This window comes from Merops nubicus, unplaced genomic scaffold (assembly GCF_000691845.1).
Source record: "Merops nubicus isolate BGI_N331 unplaced genomic scaffold, ASM69184v1 scaffold15606, whole genome shotgun sequence".
NCBI lineage: Eukaryota > Metazoa > Chordata > Aves > Coraciiformes > Meropidae > Merops > Merops nubicus.
Genome location: NW_008615750.1, coordinates 326 through 14,699, shown reverse-complemented (window position 1 = coordinate 14,699; position 14,374 = coordinate 326). Strand labels below are relative to the sequence as shown.

Sequence of the window (14,374 nt, the reverse complement as noted above, 5' to 3'; positions counted from 1 at the left end):
GATTTACTTCAAAATCAAATTCACTCACATGTAATGTTATACAAAATTCTCATGCAATGTTTTCTCATTTAAGCATTTTTTTTTTTAGAATTTTAAATGGGAGAAGGACCAATGATTAACCAGACTGATTAACCAGAACCTCTATGACTTTAATCAACACCAAATGCAATCACAAGACTCCAATTAAAACACTTCTACAGGAATTTACTCCCACCTAATCCCAGTGAGGGAATAACCCAACACAACAGAATCTACCACGACTGTTACAAATTAGTGGCTATAATACCAGCCAGACAAAAAGGTAAACAAACTTAGGTTGGTATCTGATGGTGCTATTAAAAGGTAGAACCACAACTATAGCCAAGACATCAAAGAGAACTAAAACAACACTATTTTCTTGCAGACTTTTCTTTAGCTATTGCTAGTGACAACATGGCCACTTCCATTTTCTCATCAATAATACTCAGAAGAGTACTTAAATGAACTTGTCATTAACAATACGGAGTTCTGACAATCCATTTAACAACAGGTTGGGAATTCATCTGCACTAGACAAACTGTAAGCATCCATTCATTGGGTACAGAGCATTTTTAGGCTCACAATATGATGACCAGCAATCCTCTTATGCTCTGCCTTAATCAGTCAGGTGCTGCCTGTATAGAACACCTACTTCCAATTGCTGTTCCTTTAAAGCTTCTGTGCATCTCATGGTTCTGCTGTTCACTCTAACTCTCATGATGTCACTTGAGATTGTACCTTCTCCCTTTTCCCTTTCAGTAACTCTCAGAAGTACCTTATCCTCCCTTATTGTCTCTGTAAAGATCCTATCTAATCCACTGGTAACTTCTTGGCACCCTGGATTCCATTTAGTTACCCAGTCTTGTCTTCATATTATCTTCTAATCCTATCAAATTTATCACTGTGCACTCCATGCTTGTTTTTTTCCTCAATTTCCCTTAAAATTCTACTATAATGCTTATCACTCAAATTTATTAATTTAACATAATTTTGGCTTTAATTCATTTTGCTGTCCCTTACTTCATGCCAAATAGAAACTTACTCTTGCTGACCAGATCCATGTGAATCATACTTCAGGCTCTCCCTCATCCTGATCTCCATAATGATTAAGACAATGAAGGGACTGGAACATCTGCTACAGCATCAGTGATACAAGAGGCTGAGAGCACCAGGACTGTTGTGCCTGAGGAACAGAAATCTGTGGGGGAAGTCTTATCTGTATGTATGCATACCTGGCAGAAGGGCTACAGAAAACTCAGCCAAACACTTCTCAGTTGTGTCCAGTAAATGAACAAGGGGCAAGGAACTTAAAGGGAAACCAACAACCTATTTAAACATAAAACTTTTTTTTTTTTTTTTAAACTGAGGGCAATCAAATACTGGCACAGGTTTTCCAGCAAGACTATGGAGTCTTCATCGTTGGGAGACACCCAGAACTCAGTTTGACCACAGCCCTGAGCAGCCCACTCCAAATGAACCTGCTGTGAGCAGGACACTGGATGAGGTGATCTCCAGAAATCCGTTCCCACCTCACCTGTCCTGTAATTCTCTTGTTTCTCCTGAATTTTTTTTTATACCCCAGTGATGCTGAAACTGGCTTATACTTTAGACTAACAGCGGGTACCCTGCTCTCCATACTTATAGCATGGCCTCATTCATCTCTTTCCTTCATTCTGCTGTGCTTTAGCTTAACAGTTAAGGGTGAAGCAGAACCATACATGACTGTAAGGATTCTTCAGTATCACATCTCTGGGAAAGCAGGATAACAAAGAACAGCTCCAGAGAAGTACTTCAAATGTTAACCAGATCAGCATTCAAGAGATGACAGCATCTTAAAGATAATTTCTCCCATGATCCAGTATTACACCTGCTCCCTGTGGCATACAGCCACCAGCATGAGCACCAATCTTGCAATTTAATGCCAAGCAAATAACATGACATTTATGATGTCACAAAATTTAAATGTAAATGTGCATTAGTAAGAACAAATTAATAACTGATTAGCATTAACTGATTAGAATTGTGCTTTAACTGCACCGTTAGCACTACTTACAGAAAGCTGTTACTTCCTCTAACAGCTAAACAGCACACTTATCCCTCAAGAGTAGGGCTTCCAAGACTCCTAGCTGACTAAGAATAAAAATCAGCTCTATTGAAAGTCAGCATCATCTTTGTTTTCACACTGCACGCCTACTTTTGAAAATCCCATCCCAGGTGTCTGTGTTAATACTGACATGGTTGTTTAAATAAAATAAATGTCTTTGCTTTACTAAACCAAATACCCTCTGTGACAAGCGGCCCCACAGAACTTTGTTCAAGCAGTACGCTGTGGGTATTAAAACTACTAACTCAAATTAGAAAAACGTGGCAAGTGCACTAGATTCTTGAAAATCTGCATGTAATGATCAGACAAAAAATAAACTGCATGAAAAGACCAGTGAGAGAAAATCTTAATGGCAATACATATTCTTTTCTATTCAGTCCTGTAGCTGAACATGCAGTTGGCTTTATTAGGAAAAAAATTTTCCTCATTTCACAAATACGATACAAGAAAAATCTATTCAATGTACTGGAAACTCCTTCCAGCTCACAACGGGCAACAAAACCCAAGAGAACAGCTGCATTTTTGCTAAGGACCAAAAATCACAACCAGTACGCTCTAGAAGTGCAACTTCCTAGCAAGCTTTAACAACATTCTTGTCATCAACAGCAGAATTCTATACACACATGAAAATGGTGTCACTTTTTTCCAGCACTGGTTTGCTGAAGAGCTGATCTGCATAAAACCACTACCAAGTTCTTTTACAGATGATGAATGTACCACCAGAGCCCTGAACACACCTATTGTACACAGCACTTACTACACTCCACAGTTGCTCTGATCAGCACTCAGAGCCTAAGGGGCTCCACGCTTGAAAACTGCCAGTGAAGCAGAGAGAGATCGCCCCCATCTCAATGTCCCCACACTGCACTAACAGGATGCTGCACAGGAAACACCACAGAACCAACACATAATTTAAACAGTGCACACAGGGATGTATGGTCTGTGAAAGAACAATCAAGATCACAACCACACCTATTCAGACTAAATTCTCTTCCCATTTCACCACACATACCCAAGAGCTGCATAATCAGTTAACTGCAGGTTTGACTTTTTTTAGCTGATGCAGATTTTCAATAAGGATTAGTGTCCTGTTAACTTGAGGACAGCTGGGGAGGAGATGCACCATCAGACTGTGTCCTTGCACACTCAAAGGCAACTACTCGTTCAGTCTCTTCAGAAAAGAGGGCAACTTCAGCAATGCATAACCTTGACACAGAGGATCGTTTCTAAGCGTGTTAAGAAAAGCAGGACCGTGGCGTATTGAGCCAGGGACTCCAGAGCTGCTTGCTACTGAAGACCTTTATTGCTACAATTTGCAAACATTTATAGCCTGCGAGCTGTCTGCCAGGTCATTCTGACCCTGCAGCTGTTATTTTCTCTTGATTGTTGCGGTTAGGCCTTGTTATTTTTGCTTTCAGTTTCCAGCTTATCTACTTAATAACTTTGTGTTTTGCCCAAGCTCCTTAGTTATGGGTTTTCAACATTCTTATCAGTAGCCTCCCACGGTACCAAAGGCATCAGGTTTTGTGTGCTGCTCCACATCCTAGCTGCCTCGGTGTGTGCCTCAGCTCCAACCCCACACACGACTATGCTGTGAAATTTTCCTAACATGTTTTCTACAGCATAAATGGTATAAAGGTTTGCTGCTTTTCTTGTATATAAGACCTGAAAAAACAGCTGACAAGTTATACGAATTCTGTCCTCCATCACTGTTTGTAATGTACAGTGGGCCAACTCAATGGCCAACGTATGAAATGGATATAAATAATATTAAGCCATGAGAGCTTGAAAATAAAACTTGACACAATGAGTGGAATTAGAATTATGTAGCTTAGACCAGTGGTCCCCAAAGTGGGAGGTGTGCAGGACAATCCACTGGAGTGCAGGAAGAAAATAATAGAACTTCAGTAGTTCATGCATGTAATTTGTAAATAAATGTAGATGTATTAGAGGTGCATGCTCAAACACTTCCACTGATCGGGGTGTGCAATCCAAAACTCTTGGAGACCACTGGCCTAGAGTCTGCAACACTCACTTGCTTCTGTATCTGCATCAGTTCATGGGGGCTTCAGGCTATGGGCCAGGGGTGAGGACAGAGGCTCCAGGTGAGGCTTGTGTTCACCAGGGGCTCTGACAAAAGCCCACACTATGGAAGCTGGGAGAAAGCACACAGGAAGATTCACACAACCTGCTGGACAGCTGTTACAATGTAGCCTAACAAATACCTAGGTATTATCAATCCTGTTCTACACTGACTTTTTAAAGTAAAAACAATAAAAAAATTTTAAAAAATCTGTTTATCTTAACTAGGCCAAACTCAGCCCTCTTGGTACATCCACCTGATCACAAGGACAATCATTACCAATTAGTCACAACCCAGCACAGGTATTCCCTGTAACATTACCAGCAACGCCTCCACTGCTTTATTTCCTGCTCCTGCTGCAGCCCTGGTGAGTCCAGTCTGTACTTCAGCTTGAGTCACAGGTACTTGAGGAAGCAGCACTGCCCATCCCCTTCTGGGAAATAACCAGCGCGCTCTTTATCACGCGCTCCCAAACAGAGCATGAGAAAAGGTGAAAGTAACAAAACTGACACAGAAACTCTGTTGTCTATTACACAGCAAGGACCAAGTGAAAGTAACAAAACTGACACAGAAATCCCAGCTATGAAAGGCTGGGGGACTGTTATTAGATGGCCTTAAAGCCTCTGGCTCCCTGACAACTCTGTTATCTATTACACAGCAAGGACCCACAGGAGAGCAGTCCTGTGCCCATCTCATCCACGTTTGCCGAGCCAGCTCAAGGCTTTGAACAGTCACCTGGAACAGAAAATTGTTAAATAAAACAAACTGATGTTTCAACTCGGATTTGGTTCTCTCTTGCCAAAGCAAATCAACTTCTCCACCTGCACCTGGTCAATGGAAGTGATTATTCCCCTCTGCTCGGCAGTTGTCAGCTCCCACCTGAAATACCACGTCCAGTTTTGCCATACACATCCACACCCACCCCGCTTTAAAAGAAACACTGAAAAACTTTGAATAGTCCAGTAGAGTGACAATAAAATCCTGCAGGCACATGACACAAAGTCTGAGGGAAGTACATGCCCTTGGCCTGGATGACAGAAGGCTAACCAAGGTGCCACCTGCAGTTTGCCACTAGCTCAAAGGGGTACTAAGATGAGCAGAGACAGCCTCTTCTCCTCAGCACACAGCAAGACACAAAGCAACAGCCCAAACATGGAAAACAGAAAACTCCAACCAGAGAGAAGGCAAAAAAAGAAGTTCACAAACAAGAATGCTCAACCAAGAGTACCCAATTTGGAAATTTTCAAAATTCAAGTGGTCCTGACGAACCTGTCCTAACTCTGAAGCTAGTTCTGCTTACAGCAGGGGGCAGGTCCTGAAAACCTCCAGTGGTCCTTACCAACCTAAGTAACTAAATCTACAAAATACACAATCCACAGTATCCTGCAACACACACAGGGCCTACAACTTGCAGTCATTAAAACTGGATTTGTCCAGAAACATTCCAGCTATTCACACATGCTTCATAAATGGCAATTATTTTTCTAACTTTAAAAATGGGAGTAAATACTGGATTTAAGATCCGAATTATATTCAAGCTTGTTGCAACAGAATTAAAAATTACTTCAAGAAAGGAGAATAATTTCGTACAACCTTAGTATATAACTTCAGACAGAAAGCAGTAAAATGTTGTTTTCACATGGCGTAAGAAGCCTAAGACAGTGGCTAGTTTAGAAAAGCAACATTTAGAGTAGTAGTTTCAATCAATACAGTACAATCAAAATCAATATTGGTAAGCCAGAAGTAAATAAATTTACCTGCAAAACTGTTGCAAAAATCTACAGACTCAAAACTTCCACGTAACCAGATAGGATCAATTGCTGCCTGGCAGCATGCTGGCACATGACTTCTAAGTGTGAACACTGGCCTTAAAAAATCAATGATTTAAAGCAAGGAAATTACTGCTGTAGTTAGAGCTCTACAGTGGGAGATAATCAGACTTGCATACAGTAGCACACACAGCACCTGAAGCAACTACTGCCTGAGCTGGGAGATACACCCACTAATCCTCACAAGTTCTGTAACATTTTGTACACATCCTGTCACCAGGAACTCTGACATCACCTCCTTCTTGCTTTGTCAAGGATCCGAGCCATCAGCTCTTCTGTACTGTTCTGTTGCTCTACACCATTCTCCAGAACTTTAACTTACAATCCCAACATTACTAGTAACTTCACTATGGAGTATCTGAACAAATACATTATCACTGTAACAATCATCATCAGAACAACAAAAACAGGAGGAATCAAATTTGCAGTACTAGTGACTGTAGACAATGGTATTGTAGTGAACTGTGTGCTCCAAATTGGTGACATTTTTATCCCTCATATCCTTTTTGAATGCAGATGGAAGATAATCCTACTAACTCAATACAAGCATCCACACCTTGTTAAATTATATCAAAGGATCACATCAGTGTTAAGTGATTCTATGCTGACTGCAGTGAAGTGAAGTCCCTCCCTCACATAAATTTCCACAACTCCCACTAAATTTCATAGTGCTAACAGTCTGCTCAGTGTGCTTCCAAACTGGGGAGGGGAGGAGGGTTGGGGGCTGAAGGAAAAAAAAAGGCATTTTAGCACATATTAGGTAACATATCATTTAAGTAGCATGCACTTCAGGTTGCCAAGGTGCTGCAACTACTGCCTCACACTGCCAGTTACCTTTCAGGTTCCTAACAGGCAGACTTGGATTCATTGAAGGCAACTTACCTACTACAGGAACAACCAGACCTCATCTGCATTCTCTGCAACGCAGCCGTGTAAGAAAGGAAATGCAAACCCTTAGTACCACATATTTTATTCTGAAATTTCAAATTAATTCTGTCTTTGAACAACCTAGCACCTTGCAAAGTGGACAGTTTCAGATTATTGTAACTAACCAAGTGCGTGTTTTATGATCGACGTAAGAGCTGCTCACCCTACCAAGACCTTTATTTCAGACCTCATCTGCATTCTCTGCAACGCAGCCGTGTAAGAAAGGAAATGCAAACCCTTAGTACCACATATTTTATTCTGAAGTTTCAAATTAATTCTGTCTTTGAACAACCTAGCACCTTGCAAAGTGGACAGTTTCAGATTATTGTAACTAACCAAGTGCGTGTTAAGAGCTGCTCACCCTACCAAGGCCTTTATTTGCAGAAATGGATTTTTACAGATTGAACACAAAAGAACAGTATTAAGAAGTATTTTCACTTCCTCAGTCTCATTCCTGTAAAAAAATTATGTGCAATGGAATGACGACACAGCATTCAATGGAAAAGGTGTAAATACTGGGGAAATGTATTTCAATTTAAAATCTCTCTCAATTTTACTCAGGCAAAATACAGAAGGCATAATTATCAAAAAGTTGTCATTTCAGACAACAGGAGTAAGGAAGCAAAATTCATTTTTAAAACATACTTCGTAAAACACAGGGATTTAACTGCTCACTTGCAAACCATGCTGTACTTATATTCTGCAACTTGTAATTATTATTCCTTATAAATATTTTCTCTTCCAGAGTAATTAACAAAAAGCAACTACTATACCATTGCAAAATCTACCAGGAACTGTGCTCTAAAGAAAGAGCTAACAAAGTAAGGAATTTGGGATTCTAACTTAGTGCAACATGTTAGTGCAAGACAGTGCAAGATGCAAACATGAACTTTATTTATAAATGTCTTTTCATTCGAAGACTCTAAATCTGAGCAGTACTTTTAACATGAACTTAGAATGTTTGAAATTAGCTGTGGAACTGAATTAAGTTATCAGCATGTCAAAGACATCTGTATGCCACAGAGTATGAGAACTGTGTAATTTTAAATATTCAGAAGAATGATGCGAAACCTCTCTATGAAATACTCAAAAAAAATGGAACTCTTAAGAAGTCAGATAAATAGTAACAAGGAAAGAAACACTGAAGTGCTACTGTATGAATTATGAATTGCTAGGCATGACATTATGCATCTTCATGGTTTCTAAGATCTGGCAGGAGATGAACGTATTAAAGGACAGGTGGGTCTTTACACAATTTTGGATTATCAGCCCCACATACAGAACAACAAACAAAAACCACACACTGAAGTACAGACAATCTACAATAAGTTGTTCATCCAACTCTTAAATTTTATTTTTCTTCTGTGTACCACAAAAAAGGGTCCTTAAATTTGAGTCTGGCAAATGTGACAACTTACCAAACTTCTGTAGCTGCAGTGATGTTTTAACATGTTAAGAAAAAACATGGTGATGTGCTGGTTAATTGTAAATGGTATGTGTGACAGTAAATGCTAATGCAGCTACAGCCAAGCACACTGAGTACAGGTGTGAACCCCCAGTGCAGATGCCTCAAGTCTGGCTTCCTCAGCCACACACATTCAGCATCAAATTTCTGATTTATTCAATACACTTTTTTCCTACTGCATCCAGATCTGCACTTGGCAACACCAAAATCTTGACAATACTTTCATCTGGAAACAGACGTTTTAAACCACATCAAGAAAATCCAGAGTGACTCACAGCTGACCTGGAGGTCAGGATCCTTACCTAACTCACTGGATTCACCAGGTTGAACACTTGGCTCAGCCCATCTCCCCAGCAGTGACCACATTCATCACTCCACTACAGCCTATTTTGGGCTCTGTCATCTAAGCTACTCCACCACATGCAGAACTCTTCAGGAACCTTAGTAGTCATAAAACATTTCAAAAGGCCCTGGTTTCATCCCAAAAGAGAAAAAGGAGGTGCAATCTCAACTGTTCCTCAGGAAAGAAATGTTCACCTGGACAAAGGAAGTTAGATGGTCTCAAGTATTCCTATAAACCACTGTATGCAATAATGCAGGCTATTCACATATATTATTTGTGCAACACAATACTTCCAAAAAATGTTGACTTATTTCTTCAGATATTTTAACCTTTTTTCTACTAAAGAACACCTGCGTATCATACTTCTCATCCTGTGCATGTAATTTTCAAAGATTCTGAAAAAAACACTTCTCTAGTCCCAGAAAGTAAACTCATTTCTCAAATAATTTATAAACCTATACCCAATTAATATCTTTTCACTGCCACTCCAGTCCATACTAGCCAAACAAAGCTGGCTACCTTGTCAAAGGCATGGTTCACACAAGCTCATGTCAGCTAACAACTGCCACTAACTAAAGCTGAATGGGGATCTGTACTCCTTTTGGTCATTATGTTTGGGAAATCAACTGAAATCTGAACACCATGAACTGACAGATGTGTAACTATTTCAGCAGTGCAGTCCACACCAACACCCCCAAAATCAGACTGAAAATCCTCCACACTGCCTATCTTGTCCTTGTTGAAGCCAATGCCTTGCTGAAGCCAATGTAGATTTTGCCACCCATTTCAGTGAGGTCCAAGATATTTTCTGTAGTTGACACACCTCAAGAAATTTCAAGCTTCAACATCAGGTCTTGAAATTTCACACTCTGATCACAAGTTCCACCTGAAACAAGGCAGATCAGCCCCAAAAAAATATCAATCTCTTGCAATGAAGTGAAAACTTTCTCCCTGGACTTCCCACTCACCACCCTCTTTCTTAATAACTTCAATGAAACAGGCTATTTATATTAAATTTTGACAGTGACTTGCCTACATTTTTTCCTTGCCTTTTGGTAAGCATTCCTCGACTCAAAGTAACATCAGAAGTAGCTCTAGTACATTTTAAAAACAGTGCAAAACAATAAATTCAAGCAATTAAAAAAAAATGATAGTCTATTTGTGCTAGTTGATCGTGTTAAGTTTTATTTTGTCTAAAACCTCAGCGATTCTCAAAGTAAAAGTAATATAGATATGGTAGTTATTTCTTTGGCAATGAAAACAGGGGCAAATGAATATTTTGAAAATAAAAACACACCTATTCATTAACTATGTGATGATCTTAAGAAAAGTCCGTTCAGGTAGGTGTTTATGCATTTAGATTTGTGCAACAAGGGCTTTACTAACAGTGTTTATTCCAGCTTTCAAACTAGAACAGTTGCAGGTCACAATGTAAGAACAGTTTGTGGATCCTCCTGCAAGGAAGCAAAACATGCTTGGGTTTTTTTTGTTTTTGGTTGGTTGGTTGGTTGGTTGTTGTTGTTGTTTTGACAACTCCCATGTCTACACTGGACAGGGCATATCACCATAAAAAAAGCTCTACAGCACAGATGCAACTTGTTTCCACAGAACTATTAGAAGAAATGATGCCAACTCTCTGAACAGAATGCACTACATCACCAAAGAGGCTCTTAAGCCTGGCCTGTGTTACTTGGATAGGGATGACACACTTTCCCTGCTTCTTCTACAATAAAAAGCACCAGTCATTAGACTTCTCACAAGCCTCATGAAGCACGGAAAGGCACCATCACTGACCAGTACGTCAAGCACAACTGCAGTTATGGAGACACAGCTTTTCTGGAACTGATGTGGAAGTGCACTAGCAAAACTCTGAAAATACAGTTGGAGTACAGTGAATGCCCAAGTGGCGTTAGGAACACATCACACCTGCAAAGCTCTTCCTCCTGGGACTATGGACTTAGCTCTGCTGCAAAACTTTACGGATACAGAAAGAGTCCTTAGAGGAAATTGGAAATGTAGCTTAAACTAGGAGACTTTTGAGGGTTTTTTTCTCCAAAATATATAAAGTCCACTGAAAAAGGGCGCATGGGGGGCAGGCAAGCTGCACATGTGTAAGTTGACACATTTAGCTATGGTAGAACCAACTCTGTCAAGGGCCCAGCTATGTAGCACTGACCTCACCTAAAGCCACATGTCTACTGAGAGTGCTGTCAACTCAAGAATACAGGTATAACGTGCAAGACAAGTGCTTGAAGTATTAATAAAATAAGAATGCATTTAAAACACACATCATACAAGCAAATATGCCAAAGTGCACCAACAAAAGAACTGGACTAGTGTATCACCACGATGAGCTTCTGCACTGCACCAACATAAACAAGCTATGTGAGATACATAGTATTACTTGCAACAACAACAAAAATAATTAAAAAAACGTTTTAAGCTCAGACACCATCAAAGAAATACATCTAAAAAGAACAGATGGGTTATATTTAAATACAATTCACCAAAGATCTGCAGATGAGAATACATTTTACTGTAATGCAAGCAGGTCAGAGTAGAGAGTATACGTAGTAATGGGACTAGTATTACACCCTGACAGAATATAAACTGGACATTTTTGTCCCATTTCTGTCACTTTTTCATTATTTTTACAAATTAATGAAAAAATCCACACACAATCTGCCAGACATTAGTGCATAACAGAAATTTTATTGTAGAAAGGTATGGTACCACTAAAAAAAAAATTCACTATCTTGATCCCAAGACTTCTGTTACCAAAAATACAAAATAAGAGAGTGAATTTCATGTAATAATTAGATTTGTGAAATATGAGCAAATATGTACTTCACACTCAAATTTTTAAACAAAGTTTTAGCAGATGTATTGTTTTAAAAGCTACAATATTAGCAAGATTGTCCCCATGAAAATCTGTAGCAAACAGTTTAAATCCAGATCATTTTAAGTATATTCCAAGCCATAAAGGTGTATTTCCAGAAATGTCATTTAAATCCCTTTAACAGCAAAAGACAAAGAATTTAAACAGCTTTTTAATTAATCCCAAATTTTAAAAGATCTCCCTCTCTGTTTGGGAATGAGCAAAAGGCATGGGGAAGCCTCCTCTGATCTGTCAAAGAACATAAAATGAAGAATTAAACCAACATTCCACACTCCTTAGCGGGCACAGCATAAACTGGTCTGGCAGTATGCTTGCTGTTCCTGAATACAGATGTTGTTGCTCTTAAACTCAAGCCTCACAAGCATTGATCATATTACAGAGCAATGTAAAATTAAAAAAAAAAAATAAATCAAAAAACAGAATACCATTTTCAACACTCTCCCTAAAACACAGCACAAAACCAAAACTTAAAAAAATGAATATTTTAAGTGAAGCTGCTAGATTTGAATCATCTGGAAAAATCACTGTCACCTGTGAGACAGAGTGATAAAAGCTCATATAGTCCCACCTCAAAAAAAAAACCTACCACAAGTAACAGCAACAAAATTAAAAAAAAAAACAAAACCACACACACAACCACCACCCCACACACAACACCACAACCAACCTACCCACCAAAAAGTTACTTGCTCTTGTATTTTTGCAAGCACTGACAAAGGTATTGAAGACTCTTCAATGACAATTATTTTGTCCTATATACTACATACAGTGTATTGTGTTTTAAGGGTACATTTCTTTTTAATGACATTGATGTGTTTTTTGGTCATCATTCAACAGAAAAGGATGTTCTTTCAAATGTTTTTTCTTCCTGCACTTTGAGTGCAACTCATGTCAAGAAATGCAGGTTTTAAAGATACAGAACAACCTCCGAAATTATGTTTACAGGCTTTAAAGGCAGGAGCCCTGCACCCTCTGAACCAAGACAGTTTTTATAGCTCACAGAACCGAGACCCAGACTACTCAGAAGATGGGGGAAGAATGAGAAGGCCGCGAATCAGAGCAACCACTCTGACGGACCCTTCTTCCCAAAAAGGGACATGCCCAAATCCATCCACCCTTTTTGCTTCCCTGCAGACACGCTACCAATTCTTCATCTCTCTCCCCAAGACACATATATATGAAATCCCTTACAGCGATTTCTTAAAGAAAGAAAGCGCAGAGGGGGAAAAAAGCAACCAGCTTCTCAAGTGCCGAGCAGGCAACCCTTCCGACACAAAAAGAGAAATGGCTCACGCCCCACACGGCGCGGCGACGGCAGAAAAAAAGCCTTAAAATGGCGCCGGTGGGGGAGGAGAGCCGGCGTGAAACTGCGCAATAAACGCTGGCAGGAAGCCAGGCAGCGCCATCTTCCCCCTTCTCGCCCTACTATTCTCACGGACAGTGGCACCGCAAAGTCTCGCCGCCGAGCCCGGGCACAGCCGGAGCCACCTCCGGAGCACCTCTCCCCGCTCTCTCAAACTGTTTCGTTCCCAACTGCCGAGCGCCGGGAAGGAGAGGAGCGAGACCCGGGGAGCAGAGAACCGGGGTAAAGCAAAGGCCTCCTCCACATCTCTTTGCTTCCCCAGTCATTTAGGAGCAGTCCTAAGTAAGCATAAACGTGCCCTCTGTATGTCGTTCAGGTTTTTTCCGGATTTTAATAGTGCTACATCTTCTTGTGCTATAATCAGCAAGTGAATATTGCAAATTGTAACAAGTTATTTTGCAAATTACAAAAAGTACCGAAGCTCCCTCATAACCCAATAAACGTGAACTGTGAGGATTTCTGAAAATGCCCTGCACACCCAGCGACTGTTTCAATCCACAAGTAAAAACTGCTCAGAAAACACCGTTTCTTTTACAGAAAATAACCCCAGCAGCAGAAAAGATCACGTTCACATCCGCTCTACAACAAAGCCAAAGGGTTACTCCACTCGGTTTATTTTTGTTTTAAAAATGCGTTACAGTTAAATAAGCTCACTCCGAAAGGGAAAAGTAAAAAAACAAAGGGGGAAAAAAAAATAAAACCCACCAACCTACAGCGGAAAACTCGGTCCCGAAAAGGAAAAAAAAAAGCGCATTAGCCCAAACCTACCGCCCAAGCATTTCGCGCACCCACAAAAAGCAGCACCGTTTCCATTCCTTGGGTAAAAGCAGAAGGCACGGAGCAATTCAGAGGAAATTGCAAATAAAGAGCCAAACAAATCGAATCAAATCTGGTGACACCAAAAACGAGGAAACGAGTGAAAAATAAATCCCCAGAAGGCACAAATCTGTGACACAAGCTCAAAGAAATTACAAGATTGGGATAGTGGCGAGTGGACGGGGGAAAGAAAAAAATCAAGCTAGGAGCGAAAAAGGAAAAAAGAAAAGAAAAATCCTTCCCAGCTCCACAGCCAGGAGTGAGACGAGGTGTCTCCATTTTCCCGACGAGGAGGAAGAAACAGTGTTTCACAGACCACAGAGCTTTAGAGAAAAGCAAAGAAACGAGGGGGGGAAAAAAAAGAGGGAGGAGATTTGAAAAGATTATTTTTCTTTCTCCCTCACACACTCTCTCTATCCCCCTCTCTCCCTCTCACTCTCTCTCTCACACTCACACATACACACACACATTCTCCCTCCTCTCCTCTTTCCATCCCTCTCTTGATGGCCATCAAGGGGGCGGAAAAT

At 40.2% G+C, this 14,374-nt stretch overlaps 1 protein-coding gene across 1 annotated transcript in view; it reads right to left on the bottom strand.

Moving 5' to 3' along the window:
* GLTSCR1L (GLTSCR1-like) overlaps positions 1-13,986 on the bottom strand; it is a 32,059-nt gene extending 18,073 nt beyond the window's left edge. The window contains exon 1 of the mRNA XM_008942632.1: positions 13,800-13,986. The gene's annotated coding sequence lies outside the window, so the exon portion shown is untranslated. The remainder of the gene's footprint in view (positions 1-13,799) is intronic.
* Positions 13,987-14,374: the final 388 nt, after the last annotated feature.